The sequence below is a fragment of the Urocitellus parryii genome, chromosome 3 (assembly GCF_045843805.1).
Source record: "Urocitellus parryii isolate mUroPar1 chromosome 3, mUroPar1.hap1, whole genome shotgun sequence".
Lineage (NCBI taxonomy): Eukaryota > Metazoa > Chordata > Mammalia > Rodentia > Sciuridae > Urocitellus > Urocitellus parryii.
Window position 1 is genome coordinate 6,508,754 of NC_135533.1, and position 17,877 is coordinate 6,526,630.

A 17,877-nucleotide genomic window follows, 5' to 3' on the forward strand; every position below is an offset into this window, starting at 1 on the left:
AAACTAGAAAGAGAGGGAGAGATAGTAAGAGAGGAAAGAGAGAAGAAAGAAAGAAAGAAAGAGGGGAGAGGGGAGAGTTTTTATAGTCAAAAATCTAATAAGGTCTTTGGGTCTGCAGCCTGCTGTGTTGGCCTACAATGATTGTATCACACAGTATTTGCTAAGGGTGTCATCTTCTTCCTTCAATCAGACTGGGCAAGGGCTAGATGTGGATTTCCATTGCACCAACAGGTGGGGGTCGAGTGTTCAGCCTTTATTGGGGTTGAGTGTTCACATCTGAGGCAAACAAGAGATAAGGAACCAGACGGGTGAGGGTCGAGCATTCAGCCCACCTTGCAGCTAACATTTGTTCAGCAACTAACATTCCTCCCTTTTTGTTTTTCTAAGTGGCGTGGGGACGGTGTAATTCCATCTGACTACTTCCTGCTGAGAAGGGGTCGGTGTGGGGCCTGCCTGGGAGAGCGGGGGAATGTTTGGGGGACAGGCTTGGGAATACCAGGGTAGCTAGAGATAACATCCAGTGGCTACAGACAGTTATCTTGGAAGGGGTAATGTCCATAAAGGTTCCTTGAAGCCATAAGTTGTCAATGACATCAAACCATTCCTGATGGAGGAGATCCTTGGTATTAGCCATTAGTCCTGTCATAGGGACTCAAAGAAATATCAGAAGTGGCTTTCTTGAATCCAGAAATGTTAAGGGTGACTGCCTGATGGCAGCCAGTGGAAGGGCAATCAACTTGACCCATCACCTGAGAGTGGGTGGTGCCATCCTGGTGTCATGTTGCTTGGATGTAGAATTGCCATCTGTGGGTTGGGATGGAAGCTTGAGAAGAATTAATGATAGGTAAAAAAAGCAGAGGGTTGATGAGAAATCTTGAGTTTGATGGGCCCCAATGTGGTGGAAGTCCAGGACTGGAAAATTTAAAACAGGTGCCTGGTTTAAGGTGGGAGACATAGTACCAGGTACTGCTTTATAAAACTCAAATTGTCATATCTGTAAGTACAAAATCATTCTTTGGAAATGTACAAAGTGTAATTCTCAAGCTCTGACACATATGCATTCTATCAAAATATATAATCATCACCAAAGAACTAGCAAGGAAACTATACTACAAACCCACATGGAATACATTGAAAAATTCACATCAGCCTGATATCCTACAATACTAGGGCAAAAAAAGCTGGCCATAAAAAAAGCCCCACACATAATAGAGGAAGAAATCCATCTCAACATATGCATGAAACCTAACTCAGAAACATGAAATATGAAATTTAAAAAGTAAAAAGGTTACACATGACAGCAGAATGCATTTCATTCATAGTACACATACAGAACACAATTTTGATTTTCTCTAGTTGTCACAAATACATTTTTTTAAAAGGTAAAAAGGTATCATGTTTCCTCCAAATGTTTATAATTCACCAACGACTGATTCTATGGAAGTGGGTGAAATATGAGATACAAAATTCAAAAGAATGTTAAAAATGATAAATGAATTCCAAGAGAACACAAAAAAGTCCACTAAATGAATTAGAAATTCAGTACAGTTTGTTTTTTTTTTTTTTTTTTTTTTTTTTTTTTTACAGTTTGGTTTTGAAAAACCAAACAGATCTTGGAAATGAAAGACAACAAATCTAATAAAGTTTTTATTTGGAAGTCTCTGTAGAGACTTCTGAGTACAATCTCAGGACTGGAAGACAAAGTGGACAGCCTTGAACATTCAGACCATATTAAACAAAGGAAGTAAATAGCTATAACCAATACATGAGACTGATATGGACGTTCAGGTACAGGAGGCATTGAGAAACTCAAATCGACAAGATCAGAAATTAATCTCTGCATGACAAATGATAATAAATAGGACTAACATGCAGAACAATGACAGAATGTTTAAATCCTCAAGAGAAAAATGTCAGGTTACACTTAGAGATAAGCCCATCGAAATTATTTCTGATTTCTTGGTACCAACCATAAAACTCAGGAGGGTTTGGAATGATGTGTTATAAACACTGAAAGAAAATAACTGTCCACCAAGATTGCTAGAGCCAACAAAGCTATCCTTTAGAATCAAGAGGAAATTAAAACATTCCAAGATAAGCAAAAACTATAAGAATTCATAACCACTAAGTTGGCACTATGGAAAATATTTGATAAAATACTACATAGAGAAGAAATCAAAAACAAACCTCAGAGCTTGCAAATGGTCAAGTCTCATTTGTTAATCAAAATGCACCAAACTCTGCATCACAAATTATGTATTTTCTCTCATATGTGATAGATACAGAGGGAAAAGGAAAAGAAAGACGGGGGGATGTCAAGACAATTGAAGGATGATCAGTAGAGTACAGGAAAGCTACCAGGGGAGGAAGAGGAGGATGGAACGGGGAAATACTGGAGAAAGATATTGGTCAAATTATATTGTTATATTTTGTGCATGTATGAATATTTAACATCCAATGCTACCATTATGTACAATTAAATTGCACAAATCAAATATATGGTTGGAAAGACAGACTGTGGCTTTGGGAAACAGTATGGATCTTGAGCATATTTGGAAAACTCAGATAGATTGGATGAGTCCCTGGAACCTTGGGTAGAGGTGAGTATGGTTTGCATGTGACCCTGATCCAGAACGCAGACTGTGGCACATGAGTCTCTTGGCCCAGTTCCTTGCTTATTCCCATACCTGACCCTTTTCTAAGAAGTTTTTAGATCTTGCATTAGAGATGGACCCTGAACTTTGGGTACTTGGGTAGTCACGTGCTATGCCCAGTAGTGCTTTTTCAACTGCTGAGCTGGTGGTGTGGGGCCAATCTGGGATCCTGAACTCTCTGGAAAGATGTCTCCCTTCCATCTAGGACTGCAACATGCAGGAGAAGAGAGCAGAGAGTGGAGATGCAAGATGAACCCTTAAGGGCAGCAATATGCAGGGGGTTGTGAGGAACTGGGGTGTCCTAATGGAGGGGAATAGTGAAGAAAAACTCAGGAGAGAAGGAAACAGCAAGGTTCCAGGTCTGAACAGAGATTCTGCAAACTGTTTCCCCCCACAGGTGCTGAGGAGCAGGAGGAGGCTGCAGGGTGCTGGGAAGGAAGACTTCTAGAAGTGCTGGGACAGGTCTCTGGGGAAGGAGAGGGCCAGCTCAGGGTGAGAATGAGGTCTGTCTGTTTGAGGTCAGTCACCTCCCTCTAGTTCACTTGAATGAAGAGATATGAGATTCTGGGATCCAGTGTTAACCAGGGAGGTCTGGATAGGGACAAGGAGATAAATCAGGGCAAAGCAAATGCCTGATAGTAGGCAGCGCTGGTTCAAGATGCTGTCACCTGCTGACCCCTCTGTTCATAGGGACCACAGGTTTGCAGCTGCTGTCCTGATCATGCTCTGGGGACTTTGGATCTTTGGACTCCCACTTCTTTACCTTTCACTGGAATGGATCCTCTCTACAGGCTCCTTCTGTGAGAACCTTGAAGGACTGGGAAAATAGAGAGAGAGGGGAGGAAGAGGAAAGCAGAGGGGCAGTTCATCCCCTGCTCAGAGCATTTGGTGAACAGAAGCCTTCATCATCAATATGGGTTCCACTGTGACTCAGCCTCCAATCAGGTGTGTTTTGTTGGTGGAGGGATGATTAATTACTGTCAGTTTTTCACATTTACAGTATCTTAGAGCACTAACAGGGTTTGGTTTCAGGTGTCCCCCCCAAATCTCCAGAAAATGTCCAAACATTAAATTATTTGATTCTGAGTGGTGTAACACAATCAGTGGATTAATCCATTTGATGGATTAATTATTTGAATGAACAGACTAGTAACTCTAGGCATTGTGGAGTAGCAAAGGTTGTGGTGATTTCGGACATGCCCTGGGGTTTGCATTTTGTCCCTGGTGCCTCACTTGCTGTCTCTGCTTTCTGGCTGCCAGAAGCCAGCATCTTTCCTGCACCACCAACTTCCCCATGATGTTCTGACTCCACTAAGGCCAAGAAGACTTCAGTCTTATGATTACAGATTGCACCTCTGAAACTGGGAGCCTTATCTTCCTATAAGGTATTCTTGTCAGGTATTTTGGTCAGTGATGAAGAGTGAACTAACAGGAACAGATTAAATGAGTACCTTCAAACTGTCAGAGAGTCAGAATCCCACATGGATCTGCTAGAGGCACACGTGACCCCTCTATCCCCTTCTCAGAGGGTTGGGTTAGGGGTTGTCAGGAAGGAATCAAGAATGTTTGCTCCTGTCCATCCAGGCCCCACCCTCACCTCTAGAGGGTCTGCTGAGTAGCCCGCTCTATGGTCTGGCTCTTCTAGTTCAGTGTGAAGGAGGTTCCTGCTGCAGACATCCATCATTTTTATGCCCTATGCTCAGCCAGGTTTTAGGGAGGAGGAACATGCTGGTTACACATGCCTAGTCAGGGCGTGGCCTAGCAGGAAGGAAGCTCATGAAGGCAGACACTAGCAAGTGCACCTCTCCAGGTGGAGAATCCAGGGTGTGGCCATCCAGGTTTCAGGTGCTTATTTCACATCCATAGCAGCAGGGGGTATAGCTCAGGGGTAGAGCATTTGACTGCAGATCAAGAGGTCCCTGGTTCAAATCCAGGTGCCCCCTTGTTTATGTGCTATTTTGGTAGCTACCATAACCAGTACCTCTTAGGTGGGCTCTGAGTGACATTGGGAGATCTCCATTGGAGTTGATAGAAACCACTTTCAATCCTGCTTTTCAAAGCTGCATAACATGGGGCTGCAATGACATGCCTTTTATGTATAGGGCCTCCGTTCTCAACCCTACTACCCTCCTATCATCATCCAAGTCCCCCAAGACCACCTTGACTTGGAGTCCCCATCCTCATTAGTACAGTGCACACACAGTAGGTCTCAGAAGCCACCTGGAGCACCCTTCCCACCTCCCTGTGCCTCTGCTTCTCTTCCACCTGCACATTCCACCTTCATCCCTTGTTCTCAGTTAAGGACAAATGGCACTTGGTTTGGCCCAGAGCTGGCCACTGTGTGATGAGATGTGTTTCTGCATTCCCAGGTCCCTATTCTCAGGTTTAGGTTGGGGTCGGCAGCAAGACTGCTAATAAGGACAAGCACCATCAGGAGGTGAAACCTGAAGGAGGCTGCAGATGTCAGGAGGGTTACTCAGTTACAGTCAGTGCTCACTGAATTTCACTGATTTAGCCTCTGATTTCAACTATTCTTGGCTCCTACTGGTTTTTGGTGTTGGTTTGTTCTTTTTTTCCGAAGGCCTTGAGATGTTATGTTAGATTAGTTATTTGGTACCATTCTATTCTTTTAATATATAAGCACAATGCCATGAATTTTCCTCTTAGAACTGCCTTCAGACTGTCCCAAATATTTTGATATCACTATTCTCACTTCCTTCTAAATATTTTTAATTTTCCTCTGGTTTCTTCTGTTATCCTTTCATCATTCAAAGTTTAAGAATTCCAAGATATTAAAAATACAAACATTATGTTTTCTGACCAAAATAAAATTTAACTAGAAATAAATAATATCAGAAAACTAGAAAATCCAACAAGATTTAGAAATTCTCTAGTGTATTCAGAAACAAAAAGTTTTACTTCTAAACAATCTATGTGTCAAGAAAAATTTGTAATAGGGATTAGAAAATATTATACTAATGATTATGACAAAAACACTAGATGTTGAAACTTGGCAGTTGCAGCAATAGCTGTACCTGGAGGGCAACAAATAGCCTTAATCCACCTACAATAATGTAAATGGAAAAGTGAAGAATAATTAAACATGGATTTAAAAAAACATTTGAATACAATGATAAAAATAAATTCAAAAAAGCATAAGGAAGCTGGTAGAAGATATTAATTAATGAAATCATCAATTAATGCAGTAGAAAATGAATAGGATCCATAAAGCTGAAGTTATTCTTTGAAATAAATAACAAAAATGATAATTCAGACAACATTAAGTATAAAAGAAAACACAGATAGTCAACATCAAAAAAGTAAAAGTTTACATGATTATATTCTCTATAGAATTAAAAATATTTTAAAGAGATTATGAGTCAATTTTGCCAATAAAACCTAATACAAGTTGGCATAGAACATTTTTTAGAAAAATACAATATGCATGAGGAGAGAGAAATCCTTTGGTTGATGGTCCTAATTCTCTCTCCTTTCTCACTAATCCACTTTGGTTAGTTTAGGAGGACTGATCTGGCTGAATAGAACATACAATACTTGATCTGATCCAGGTCCTAGTACATGCACTTTCTGAGCAGTTGATGGCAAAGCTCCACACTCTCCCAACTACCAATAATATGCCAAAAATATGCCCAGAAAGCTTCCAGTGTTATGTGGTCCCTCCCATATCCCTGTAAGAGCAGGACATGGTATGTATCTCCTGCCAGATTTGTTAGAGTGTGTCCAAATGAGTCAAGCCCAAGAACATGTTTTCTTGAAATATAGGGAGATCCATGAGATTATAGATCTCATAATGCATTGTTCACAACTGATCCTTAATAAGTCCTATTTACATTTATAATGTAAATATAAGTAGGGCAATTGGAACACTGGAGGCACATTAGAGGTTGACTGGGGATTGTAGGGGGCCCAGAGGAAAGAAACTTCAACCTGCATCTTGAAAGCTGAGATCTTGAGCAGTACCCAGGATACCCAAGACGTTTTTCCTCACCTGTTTGATCTTTGTCTTCATCCTCTGGCATAGTTTTATCAAAATCAATAAAGAAGAAATAGAAATCATAAATAATCCTATAACTCTTGAAAAAGTTAAGTTCTTGAAAATTTTTTGTCATTAAAAAAATTTTTTAGAAATCCTCCACACATGTAGTTTCAAGATTTGTTTGACTGAACATTTCAGAAAGAAATGATGCAAGTCTTAGGCAAACACTTCTGAAAATAAAACTAAATAAAATGGTACCTTCCCAACAGATTTTATATAGCTAGTTAAACAGGCTATGAAAAATACCAAAGATTGTGTAAGAACAGAAAACAACAGACCAACCTCGCATATTAACTATGATATTAAAAACAATTTATATTGGCTGGGGTTGTGGCTCAGCTGCAGAGTGCTCACCTAGCACGTGCAGGGTACTGGGTTCGATCCTCAGCACCACATAAAAGTAAAATAAAGGTATTGTGTCCAACTACAACTAAAACGAAATACTTTTTAAAAATTTATAAATGTTTTAATAAATAAAATTTATTGTTACCTAAAAAATAACATGTAATAACCAAATTAATTTTAATCCACAAACGCAAGGTTGGCTTATCATTAGAAAGCTCTGTTAATGCAATTTGGAACATAATATTTATAGCAAATGCTTTGACCCTCTATGGATCAGCTTTGGTCATCCCTGTGCCAACAGGCCCAAGTGCCAACTGTCCCCACCTTGACTTACTCTGACAGCTTGTCAAGGCTGCCAGAACAGGCAAAACCCAAAAGTCCCAGGGAAGTAGAACCCCATCCCCAGGAGCAGCCCTCAGCCACTAATGCTGGAGTGGGTGGATAAATCCCTCATCCTTGTCCTTTGGGGAAGTTGATCTGAGGCAGGGCACACACTTTCAGAGATTCCAAGTGGCACAATGCTCCAGCTGCCTTGTGATGCCAACTTTCCTGTATCCAGCTATTTTTCCTTCCTTCCTTTCTCTGACTGACATACCCACTCTACTGGGGATTCCTGGGTTTATCCCCCAAATACACTACTTGGCATCAAATTTACTTCTAGAGAAATCCAAACCGAGACCTCAGATTAAAGGAGAAAAATCCTCTGCTTGTTAAAAGACACGAAGGTAAACATTCATCAGATTCAGTACACATTTATGAGTTTTAGAAAGTTTTTAGCCAACTAGGGAAAGCACCCCGACTCTATAACATGTGACCAGGAATCTACCAAAAACATGAAATGAAATACTGTCCATTGGTGGGATGTTGAAAGCTTTTCCTGAAAACTGGGAACCAGACAAAAATCTTTATTATCACCACTGCTCTTCTTAATGAGCTTAATGAGCTTCTTAATCAGTTAGGGCTCAAAAACCATAAAGTAAAATGTGCAGTTTTAAAGGAGAATGAAACCTCCTTAATTTGCAAATGATGCGATTGATCATGGGAGCACAAAAGGGTCTCTAAGCACATTTTAGATTTATTCGCTGGTCTAGCAATGTGGCTGGATTCAAAGTTGAAAGTAATTGCATTTCAATGTAATGGCCATAAATTTTAGAAAATGAAACGTTCTATTTGAAAAACATAAAAATATCAAATTCCTAGGAATAAATCAAATCAAAGATGTGAAAATGATCTTTACAACCGTGGAGCATCCTGAGGAGAAACGGAAGAACAAAAACAGTGAAAAGATGGACAGTTTAGGGATTGGATACCTCAACATGACAAACATGTCAATTTCCCCGCATTTTATCTAGAATGTCAAAGCAATATAATCAAAATATCAAGAGAGAAATTAAACATGCAGGGTGTGAGGATGGGATGGAATTGCAGTAGCCCATATTGCCAGACAAGAGGAAGGAGCTGGAGGATTTGCCCTGCCAGATCTCCAAACTGACTGGAGCCCGGGAAGCAAGGGTTCCCGTGGTTGGTGCAAGCACAGGCAGAGCCCAACAGGTGAGAGCAGATCCTTGGGAGAGCCCCTCACAGACTTGGCTGAAGGCCACCATGACCTACAGAGCAGGGAGGAAAGGCCAGCTGTCCAGCAGATGGTGTGGAAGTCTGGGGTGGCCATCAGCAAAGAGAGGTGCCTCCGCCTCATTCCACACTCGAAAATCAGGTCCCAGTGTGTCTCGAACCTCAGAGTGACAGGCAAAACAACAAGTCGGGGAGTCAGGAAAACATAAGGAAAGGCCCGTGAAGGTGGACACAAGAAGCACAGTAGCCACAGAAACAGATGGATAAGGGTGACAGAATGAAAACGAACTCTAGGTCATTACTAGACACCACTGGGAAAAGTAAGTTCTGGATGCACAGTAGGGTGAAGGCAGAGAATGACAGTGAGGTGGATATTTCAAAAGAATGAGAAGAAAGGTTTTGAATGCTTTCACCACAAAGAAATGAAAAATGCCTAAGGAGACGGGTGTTTAACCTGATTTTAACATCAATAATGTTCAAATGCATCAAATCACCACAATACATGTCCCGTGTATATGTACAGTTCTCATGTGTCACAAAATGGACACCAGTTAAAGAGCTAAGAGGCAACACATGGGGCGGGAGAGTCTGCATGTATTACTGAAGAAGGGTTCATGGACCAAATATATGAAGAACTTGCACAGAGCAAATAAAGAGTGTAGACAACACAGTAGGTAAGTGAGCAGAGACGTGTCCCCAAACTGAGTGTGCATCAGACCACAGTGTGAAACAGTGTTCGGACCTCAGTGCATTCACGGAGACACAAATTAAACCACAGTGAGATGGCCCTACATCTCAGCACGATGGTTACCATGGTGGACACTGAGGATTCCACGTGTTGGTGAGGATGTGTGATCGCACCCACGCTCACCCTGCTGGTGCAGTGGAATCTGGTGTGACCCCCATCCGGCATCGTTGATATTGAAAACATGAATTCCCTATTATGGAGCAGTTCTGTTCCTAGATATAGACCCCAGAGAGTGTCCATGCACATGCAGGAACATCCAGCAGCATTGCCCTCTGGAGCCCACACTGGATACACATGGAATGTCTGTTGTCAGTGGGACAGACAGACAAATCATGCTGTAGTCAGCCATGGACCACACAGCAGGAGTGGAAAACAATAAATGATTGTGACAGTGGACAGATGTGGATGGATCTTATTGACCTGAGGATAGGTGAAAGGGGCCAGACTCAGAGTATCTCGTGTCTGATTCCATGTAGATGCAGCTGCACAGCAGGCCAACTCATCCAAGCTGATGTTCTTGGGAGGAGGCAATAATAAGGAGGAAGTCCACAGGAGCCTCTGAGGGCTAGAGACTAACTGTGTCTTGACTCAGGTGGTTACACGTGTGCATGCATGTAAACCTCCATCAACCTCTTCATGATAACTCACATACTTTAGTGATACCTCCATAAAATAAATAAAAAGGAAACATGTCAATTACATTTTCATTTCGTGAACATCTCATTTGATTCATTCAAAATACCTATTTGTTCATTTTGGTAATCTTTACTCCTCAATTCAGCTTCTAATTCTCTCTTATGAAAGATACTCTGATTTATTCAAATAGTTTTATATGTGATGTCTTGCAGGTTGAATTCCATTGTTTATTCTCTCTCTTTACTTGAATGGAGCTGGTTCCTTGGGAGCCTATGTGTTCAGGAAACAATATGAAAACCTTAGTATGTGCCAGTCTTTCATATGAATTAAACCATGTAGTCTATAAACAACCCAACAAAGTGTACACTCTTTTTGTTTTACACAAATGGATCATAACTTTTCACTTCTCTTGTATATGATGCAGAGTAACAATTCATGCAATCATACATGTACATAGGGTAATAATTCTCATCCCATCATCTTTTCCTTCCCTACCACTCCTCCTCTATGCTCACTCTTCTCTGCCCAACCCAAAGTTCCTCTGTTCTTCCCTTGCCCCACCCCATTATGGGTCAGCATTGGACTTATAAGAGAAAACATTTGGTCTTGATAGCATGATATACTCAAACTCTATCCACTTACCTGCAAATGCCATAATTTTATTACTCTTTAAGGCTGAGTAATATTCCATTGAGTGTTTGTATATACCACAGTTTCTTTGTCCATTCATCTATTGAGAGGCACCTAGGTTGGTTCCACAGTTTAGCTATTGTGAATTGAGCTGCTATAACATTGATGTGGCTTTGTCACTGTAATATGCTGATTTTAAGACCTTTAGGTAGAGACTGGGGAGTGGGATAGCTGGGTCAAATGGTGGTTCCATTGCAAGTTTTCTGAGGAATCTCCTTACTGTTTTCCAGAGTGGTTGTACCAATTTGCAGTCTCACCAGCACTGAAAGAGTGTAACCTTTCCCCCACATGCTCGCCAACACTTATTGTTGCTTGTATTCTGGATAACTGCTATTCTGGAGTGAGATGAAATCTTAGAGTAGTTTTGATTTGCATTTCTCTAATTTCTAGAGATATTGTACATTTTTTCATATATTTGTTGACTGATTGTACAAGTTCTTCTGTGAAGTATCTACTCAAATCCTTATACATTTATTGATTGGGTTATTTGTTTTTGTTTGTTTGTTGTTGTTGTTGTTGTTGTTGTTTTTAGTGTTAAGATTTTTGAATTCTTTATATACTCAGGAGATTACTGCTCTATCTCATGTGTGTGTGGTAAAGATTTCCTCCCATTTTATTAGCTCTCTCTTCATGTTATTGATAGTTTCCTTTGTTAGTATCCCCATTTTGCAGGATTACAGATGAGGAACAAGGGAGAAGTGTCCAGCTCCTGAAATTAAAACCCAGGCTGTCAGTCTTCAGAGTCAAAGTTGCGGGCATCTGTGTCACCCTGCTCCTGCCAAGCTGCTGAGAGCATGTCCTGCTCCTTGAGCTCTCTTGGTGTTGGTTCTTCAATATTAAGATTCCCAAATCTACTTCCACGTCTGCATCATTCTCTGTGTATATTAACTGGAGGAGAAGTTGGAAGGGTTATCACTTGTTGTAGATATTAATTTTGTAGAAAGTGCCCTGACCTGAGCATTGGGAGGAGGGTCAGTCCCAAATGTGAGGAGGTGTGTAGGAGCAGACACCTGTATCACTGGAGTGTGTTCTGGTAGGTCCCACCATGAAGGCACAGTATTTGGCTGTGAGGGCCATTCTAGCAGCCAGTGCTTCTCCAGGCTGCTACCTGCACAGGGCCCCAAAGCTGGGAAGACACAGGCTGAGGACTGTTGTGGAGGGGAGGCTGTCTGTTGTAGGCAGCAGGGTGGTGAGTTTCCTCTGACTCAGGCCTGGCAGCTGCCGAGAGCTCCCATCCTGAAGTAGTGACTCACATGTCACAGGTTGTCTGTAGTGGCTGTAGGACTTAAAGTTATAATGAACCCCATAAAAGTATCAGGGGGTATAGCTCAGGGGTAGAGCATTTGACTGCAGATCAAGAGGTCCCTGGTTCAAATCCAGGTGCCCCCTACTCAGGCTGAATTTTGGCCTTCCCTTATAAAGGAACTAAACTGTGCACTAATCCATCTGATGGATGAACCATTTGGCTGCACTCACTGGGTGGTAATTGGAGGCAGCTGGGGTATACCTGGAGGAAGTAGCCACTGGGCTATCACTGGAGTTTAAATTTAGTTCCTAGTGGTTCAATTCCTATCTCTGCTTCCTGCCTCCTGATAAACCCAGCCTAATTCCCTCTTAAGATCAGGAGCGATCTTGTCACAATTTATAAAATATTCATTTCTGTTATCTGTAAAATATTATGATTTCTATTTGGCGTGGCCATATTTTAATGTTTTAAACTTACTTGGAATGCCTGCCCGTGCCTTGAACTCACCTATTCCTGGATTTCCCTGACCAGATAACAACCCTCTCTGAAACCTTAGTGGCCCCTCATAAATTCTGGCTTTCCCTGGCCCGATAACAACCCTCTCTGAAATCCTAATGGTGCCTCAAAAATTCTGATGTTGGGATCTAAATTGACTCCCTAATTACTGAACCATTTAGACCATTAACCTACTACCTGCCTTTGTTTGATGCTTGTAAAAATTCTGTTGTCTGTAAGTTCCCAAGACACGCCTCCCTTTTTGAAACTTTCTGTGCTATAAAGCTGCAATCCTAGAGAGCTGGAGTACTGTCTTGTATTCCCACGGGTTTTGGGAGAGACATTCCTGTAGGGCCGGAATTACAAGCTTGCTTTTATTTGATTTAAAAATAGAGTCAGTGGTCTTTTATTTGCATCGTGGTTTAACACTACCATGAACTGAGTAGATTTCCTTTGCCACGCTCTTTGTCCATGATACTCAGCCTCATCTTTGGTAGAAAATACTGGAGTAAGATAACCATGAACTGACCCTCTGAATTCATGAGTCCAAAATCAACATTTATTCCTTAAATGGGGTTCTTGTGAGGTATTATGTGCACCATTATGATTTAGATATGAGGTATCCCCCAAAAGTTAATGTGTGAGAAAATGAAAGGTTTAAGGTGAAATGATTGGGTTATGAGAGCATTAATATTATCAGTGCATTGATCCCCTGATAATGTTTAACCGGTTGGTAACTGAAGTAGGTGGTGTGTGGCAAGAGGAGGTGGGTGACTGGGACGTGCCTTTGGGGTATATATTTTGTCTGTGTTGAGGGAATCTCTCTCTGCTTCCTGATGTGATGTCCTGATTGCTATCCTCTACCACACCCTCTGGCATGACGTTCTGCCTCAGCTGAAGACCTGCAGAATGGAGTTGACTGGGATGGATCAACCTTTGAAAACATGAGAGCCACAGAAAATTTAACTCCTTAAAATTTGTATTGTCAGGTGTTTTGGTCTCAGTGATGAAAAACTGATTAAAAGAGTCACAGTAGTTAGAAGCTGACTAACACAGGCACAGATCAAAGCAATAGCTCAAACCTGTCTCTGACTCAGATCCTTCAGGGAGCTACTAGAGGCACACGGGATCCCTAGGTCCTTTCCCAGAGTGTGGAGGTTTCAGGGGGGAAACCAAGGTTTGCTCTTGCCCATCCCAGACCCCAACCCCAAGTATGAATTAGAATCACCTGGACAGTTTATTAAAGTGCCATTTCCCAGTGCCACCCTCACCTCCAAAGTGTCTGCTGAGCAGCCAGCTCTTGTACTCTGGCTCCTCTGGTTCATTGTAAAGGAGGTTCCTTCTGCAGACAGCCACCATTTTTAGTCCCCACCCTCAGCCAGGTTCTAAGGAGGAGGAAGGTGCTGGTTAAACCTACAGGTGTGTAAACAGGAAGGGGCATGGCCTAGCAGGAAGTTAGTGTATGATGGCAGAACACTAGCAAGTGCACATCTCCAGATCCTGGGTGTGGCCATCCAGGTTTAAGGTGCTTATTACACACACAAGGCAACAGGGGGTATAGCTCAGGGGTAGAGCATTTGACTGCAGATCAAGAGGTCCCTGGTTCAAATCCAGGTGCCCCCTACTCATGCTTACTTTTGACATTCTCTCCTACACAGATTCCTCAATTTCCTCTTCTTCTTCAGTACACACCAGATAAACATTCTCTTTACCACAAGCAGCCAATGCTGAGGCTCTACTATGGTTATTCTTAACCCCAAGTATGAATTGGAATCACCTGAACAGTCTATCAGAGTGCCATTTCTCAGGCCCCACTCTGAATCCACTTTAGCACAATATTTTACAGGGAGAGGATTGTCTCTTGCCTTCTTTTGCTGTTCCATGGACAGTGTTGTGATCCTAAAGTGGGAGATGCCAACTGGGACCTTGAAGGCAGAGCACTAGAATAACTGGAGTGAAGGACTATGGCACTTGTCCCTATGCTATGCCATGTCAATCCTGGACCACCTAATTGTACTTTCATGTGGGAGAAAAGAAAACTTCTGGTTTAATTGCTCATTAGTTTCTTGTATTGATTTTTGGCTATTTGTGTGTTCAGATGCACAGTCAAGTCTTATTCTACACAAAACCCAAACCCAAACCTCACTCATGGCTGTTCCCTGTCAAGGTCTTAGAACCTGCAGGTTCTTGCTCACACCTCTCCTCATTTCTACCTCATCTTCCTATTCTTACTGAACCTATTCATTATCCTCATGTTGACCCTCTTCTTCTCCATCTCCCTCTGGGCTGTGATTTTAGGCAACCCTGTGGCTCTCCTGTTTGTGTACCCATTGTGGACCCTACAGTTGCCCCTCAGACATGACTCCAGCTCCTCTCAGGCCTTTGTCTGTGGCCTCTCTTTTGTCCTCACAGCTCCTTTCTTGTTCCATGAACCAAATACCGGTGGCTATTTCTACCTTTGTTCTGGAGTCTCCAGTTGTTGTTGGAGTAAAGAATGGAGCCAGACACATGGTTCCACGCAAATCTGTGGCAGAGGGTTCTAAATTATCACCCTCTTTTTATGGGAAAGGATATGAATTATGTCATTATGTTCCTTTCTTTTCATTCTGTTAAAGAATTGGGGAGTATGTCTGTATTTGACTGCAGGTCCCTTGTTCAAATCCAGGAGCACCCAGCAGTATCACCTTCTACCTTCCTGATTTAGCAGTCTCCTTATTAGAAAGGTCTTTGTTCATCTTCCCCACTCTCCAGAGTCTGTCCTGGCTTCTCCAGTGTGCCTCCTCAGCATATGGAGGAGGTATAGTCACTCTTATCCATGGTTTATCACCTCTGTGTCTGTAGCTTGTGCTCACCTGAAGCTTGGAGATATTTCTGTGCCTCTCAACAGGCAAGAGCCCTCTCCAGTCCCTGGGCTTCTGGGCTCAGCCAAATGTTTTTTTGATTAATTCAACTTAGAATCAAGAAAGTTCAGTGGGGCTGGGGAAACAATCCCTTGCCAATGCTCATCCTATCATCCAATAATTCTAATTGGCAGGAAAAAGGTATTGGAATTTACACTTGGATTTTAAATGACTTTTAGGATACAATGCATATGAAGGTCTAACACTAGCAAGTAAAAATGTGATGGTGTCCAGGGTGTGGCCAGGCAGCTTTAGAGTGCTTATTAGACACACATAAAGAGAAGGGGGTATAGCTCAGGGGTAGAGCATTTGACTGCAGATCAAGAGGTCCCTGGTTCAAATCCAGGTGCCCCCTCCTTTTGAACCCAATGAAGAACTCAATGAAAATTGGTGACAAATGGTTTAAAATAGTAAATATCATGTTAAGTGAAATAAGCCAGAATCAGAAAAATCAAGAAATGTTTCCTTTCCTATGTGGAAGTGCGAGCAAATTAAGGGAAAGAAGGTGCGTAAGTATCAAATATAAGGATAAAAGGAATATCAGTGAAGTAGAAGAAGGAGACAGAGGGAGAGAGAATGGATGGGAAATGGGAGGAAATAGGGTATGAATTTAACAAAATCGTGTTATATGTATATACATATGGTACACAGAGATTTTCACCTTTATGTATATGTAGAAAGCATCAATGAAAAATAAGTGAGTGAAAAGAAATCAATAGAATATAGAAAGGAGAATAATGGAGAGTAGAGAGAGGGCAAGAAGGGAGAATGGAACTGAAACCAAATTCCATATGTTTGATTTTGTCAAAATGAAACCAACTTATGTACAATTTTTATGCACTAATAAAAATAATAGAAAAAACTTTTCACAAAGGGGTAGAACTGACATTTGTGGGGAAAAATAAAGAACCCAAATTGCTATTTCTAGCAGCCATAAAAATTTCCACAGAACTCCAGGCAATATTTGATTCTGCAAGACTGCTAAATTATGATGTAAATTTAATTCACAGCTTCTCAGGTGTGACAATTAGGGATCTGATCTGGAAAATTAGATCCCAAGAATTGTCATGGGAATTCATAGGATTTGTACAACCTGCAGGTTTTCTCATCAGAAGAGGGCAACCCTCCCTGACAGCTGGAGGCCCTCCTGCTCTCCCGCTGAGCTGACCCTGTTCTACTTTGCTTCTCCTCTTATCTCAGCTATATTGCCTCTGCCTTTTGGTCAATAACTTGAGAAAATTCCAGCATGCCTACTTCAGAGTCACACCTTGCAGGTGGAGGCTTCAATGCCAAAGTAATCACCAGACTATGCTTATTCATAACAGCAAAAATCAGAGGAATGTATGTAGAAATGAATTCATGACAGCCGTCGACCAAGGAGAGAAAAATCGCAATGTTAAACTCTACAGAGTTTCTTATTGGTTTGAATCTGGGTTCAGAGGCCTACCTGATAAGCCGAAATTTTTTTTTGAACATATTGGTTCCAATTGGAAATCAAAATATTTTAAAAACCAATGGAACCAAAATGCCAGAATATCCTTGAAAACTAAATCTAGATGGGAAAAGTGGAGTATACTATGTGTGACATGTCCACACCTCTGCCTCCTACACAATGTTATATGACAAGCCTTTCAATACAACCTCAAGAAATACAGCATTTGCTTGAGGACTATCTTTGAGAACCATTTTATTTGCATGTCTTTATGGACCCATGAGAGATGCCATAGCTAAAATGTGTCTCCTAATTAGATTTGAGGCTGAAAGTTTTTTAAAAAGTGGAAGAAGCTAAAAATTGCCCTCAATCATCCCGTTCCAGGCATCTTAATAACCCATGGAAATACTGTTGATGCAAATAGTCTGTTCATGTGGAGTGTGAGCACCCACACAAAATAGGTTCATTTTCTCATTCTTACAAACTACACTGCAATGGCTAACCATGTACATACAGCTTTGCACACTCATACAAGATGAACTAAATGCCCACTTTAAAGTATTCTGCTTGCAAGTACCCTCCCAGAAAAGACATAGCAATTATGACACACCATCCCTGTAAAAAGTGCCCATCACCTTTTGAAATAATCACATATAATCCATTCATGAATGGTTGTCACAATGAGGGAGGTTTCAAGATGGTGGAAGAGATGAGGTTGCTTTCCTGGCTGCACCATGGTATGAATGCAAGAAAGCAGATAGGAACCTTCTCAGCAAGGTGGGTTGAATAAAAAGGGACTGTACTGGGAATTGATACTGGACATTCAAAGCAGATCAGGGACTCAGGAGGTTGGATATTACAAAATAAAGAAGGAGCCTCAGCCCCACTGCCCCTCACCACTGCCAACAGAGCCACTCAGACCAGTCCCCCCACAATCAAAGTGGAGGAATAAGGAAATTAAAGGAACACACATTTTAAGGATGTTTGTGGCATGTCTGGGTATAGAGAGATCCCAGATCAAACTTACGGCCAGACTTACCAAAAGGTGTGCTTCACAATGTCAAGCTGCATCTCTTCCTACTGCTCCTGGATGACAAAGGAA

The 17,877-nt window shown here is 41.6% G+C and overlaps 4 non-coding genes across 4 annotated transcripts; all 4 read left to right on the forward strand.

The window, feature by feature from the left end:
• Positions 1 to 4,525: 4,525 nt before the first annotated feature.
• On the forward strand, positions 4,526 to 4,597 carry Trnac-gca (transfer RNA cysteine (anticodon GCA)). Its single transcript has one exon. It is a non-coding gene; the product is annotated as a tRNA-Cys (tRNA).
• A 7,422-nt stretch (positions 4,598 to 12,019) lies between these two features.
• Trnac-gca (transfer RNA cysteine (anticodon GCA)) lies at positions 12,020 to 12,091 on the forward strand. The gene has a single exon. It is a non-coding gene; the product is annotated as a tRNA-Cys (tRNA).
• A 1,903-nt stretch (positions 12,092 to 13,994) lies between these two features.
• On the forward strand, positions 13,995 to 14,066 carry Trnac-gca (transfer RNA cysteine (anticodon GCA)). The gene has a single exon. It is a non-coding gene; the product is annotated as a tRNA-Cys (tRNA).
• Positions 14,067 to 15,626: 1,560 nt separating this feature from the next.
• On the forward strand, positions 15,627 to 15,698 carry Trnac-gca (transfer RNA cysteine (anticodon GCA)). Its single transcript has one exon. It is a non-coding gene; the product is annotated as a tRNA-Cys (tRNA).
• Positions 15,699 to 17,877: the final 2,179 nt, after the last annotated feature.